This window comes from Eutrema salsugineum, unplaced genomic scaffold (genome assembly GCF_000478725.1).
Source record: "Eutrema salsugineum unplaced genomic scaffold, Eutsalg1_0 scaffold_3, whole genome shotgun sequence".
NCBI classification, from domain to species: Eukaryota; Viridiplantae; Streptophyta; class Magnoliopsida; order Brassicales; family Brassicaceae; genus Eutrema; species Eutrema salsugineum.
Genome location: NW_006256756.1, coordinates 16,658,362 through 16,660,748, shown reverse-complemented (window position 1 = coordinate 16,660,748; position 2,387 = coordinate 16,658,362). Strand labels below are relative to the sequence as shown.

Sequence of the window (2,387 nt, the reverse complement as noted above, 5' to 3'; positions counted from 1 at the left end):
ACGGAACAGAGAGTGACCCTGAAACAGCATTGAAGCGGGCCAAGAAAGCAAAGTCAGGTTCTGAGGACAGAGAGCCAACTTTTGATGCCTACTTTGACATGTTCAGAAGTGCAAAAGTGCAGCAAACCAAGTTCCCTGATATGGAACTGCTGAGGAAGATGGGTATTCTTGAAGAGGTTCAGCTCATTTTCAACAACATGGGGTTTGGTGGATTCTTTGAGATGAAAGATGTGGCTCATGATGGTGTTACACAAGAATTTCTTGCATCCCTTCAAGTTTGTGGATATGGCCCTAGAGATGCAAGAATCAAAGAGGGCAATGGTCTTGGGCACATAGAGTTCACAATAGATGGTGCACAACACCATGTAAGCTTCAAAGAACTTGATGAGATCTTTGCTTTTACAAGACCTGCACAAGAAGAGACAGTGAAGTTCAAATACCCTGATCACATGATCACTGACTTGTGGGATACAATTGCTTTTGGGAGCTTCAGAGGAGGAAGATGCAAGAGTTCATGGATAAGAAACCCAGCAATCCGCTATGCTCACAAGGTGCTTTGCCAAATGTTCTTTACCAAGCACAATGATGGAGTGGTGCATCTAGCTGACATGGAGCTACTGGGTATGGGTCTTCATCTTCTCATCAGTCACTTGAAGAGCAAGAGAGAGTTTCGCCTTCCACATTACATCCCTTCTAGCGGTGCATTCTTGGCACGCCAAATGCTGATTTACAAGGACATTGCTTGGAGTGAGGGTAAAAGAAAGAAGCTCACTAAGCTGCACAATGGATGGCTAGTGACAAGGATTCTGAAAGCAAGAGGTTTTGTCTTTGATAATGTTGCAGTCAGGCCTGGGTTGATTGATGAAGTTACCCTCACCAAGGTTGGGTTTCTAAAAGAAAGCAATGGTGAACACTTCTTGTACACCTTCAAGCTCTTGCAAGATGAAAAAGTTCATGTTCTGTTGCCAAACCCAGCCATCACCACTCTCACAGAAAGGCACAATGTCTCCTTTATTGTCCTAAAGGATCAGCTCTACAACTCAGCCATTCACCCTCCAATTCCCAAATGTAAGAAGCCAATTAATTCTAAGGGTAAAGAGCCAGCTGAAGAGGAGGACACAACTAGGACCGCTGGTTGTGAGCATGAGGAGCCAAGAGATTTTGAAAGAAGGATGGGAGCAGGAAGGTATCACTTTGATTGTTACCAACTCATCTTCTTATTATACTTGAATTAAGATAGCTCCTCATAGTTCTAGTGTCTAGAATATCTCCATTTCGATTGATACCTCAAGTGCTACAATGACATGAGTAGTTGAGGAATTGATCAGGATTGAAAAATTCCTACTATCAATTTGGCGCCGTTGCCAATTGGAGATTCATTCTAGCATTAGAACTTTGGATCTTCTTGAGATCAAATCATTTTCTTTTGTTTTACTGATTACCTTTCAAATGCTGTCTTTGTTTTCAGGTGTATCAACACCAGAAGTCAAGCAAGGAGACAAAGAGAAAGAGCTGAGCACATTGAGAGGTTGGGTATGGATCAAGGGCAACAGGCTCATGGTGGTAATGGAAACCACCAGGCTCAGCAAGAGGGTCCAGCACCACGTCCAAGAATAGTTGTGGAAGCTGGTGATGAGGCCAATACTCAGGGTCAGAGATATGGGATTCAAGCTCCTACACCTGAAAACGATTTTGAGATCAAATCTGGCTTGATCAACATGGTGCAATCAAACAGGTTCCATGGCTTGGCATTAGAAGACCCATTAGATCACATTGACAACTTTGATAGAGTTTGTGATCTAACTAAGATGAATGGAGTGAGTGAGGACAGTTTCAAGTTGAGGCTATTTCTTTTTTCTCTAGGAGACAAAGCTCATCAATGGGAAAAGTCTCTACCTCAAGGATCAGTCACAACATGGGAGCAATGCAAAAGAGCATTTCTAACCAAGTTCTTCTCTTCATCAAGAACAGCAAGGTTAAAAAATGAAATCTCAAGATTCATTCAGAAGAACCATGAATCCTTTTGTGAGGCTTGGGAAAGATTTAGAGGGTCTACCATGCAATGCCCTCACCATGGATTCTCAGATTGTCAGCTGCTGAGTACCTTCTACAGAGGTGCTTTACCAAAGGTCAGACTCCTCTTGGACACAGCTTCAAATGGTAATTTCATGACCAAGGAAGTCAATGATGCTATCACCTTAGTGGAGAATGTAGCTCAGAGTGATGAGCTTTATGGATCAGACTTTGAAAGGAATTCAAGAGGAGCGGTGAGTGCTGAAGAGGAAAGGACAAGGAAAGACATCAAGTCTCTCAATGAGAAGGTAGACACACTTCTCTTAGCTTCTCATCAGTCAGCCAACTTTGTTAGTGATGCGGTGCTGAGTGTC

The 2,387-nt window shown here is 42.9% G+C and overlaps 1 non-coding gene across 1 annotated transcript; it reads right to left on the bottom strand.

The window, feature by feature from the left end:
- Positions 1-1,973: 1,973 nt before the first annotated feature.
- LOC112085644 lies at positions 1,974-2,080 on the bottom strand. The gene has a single exon (XR_002898944.1). It is a non-coding gene; the product is annotated as a small nucleolar RNA R71 (small nucleolar RNA).
- Positions 2,081-2,387: the final 307 nt, after the last annotated feature.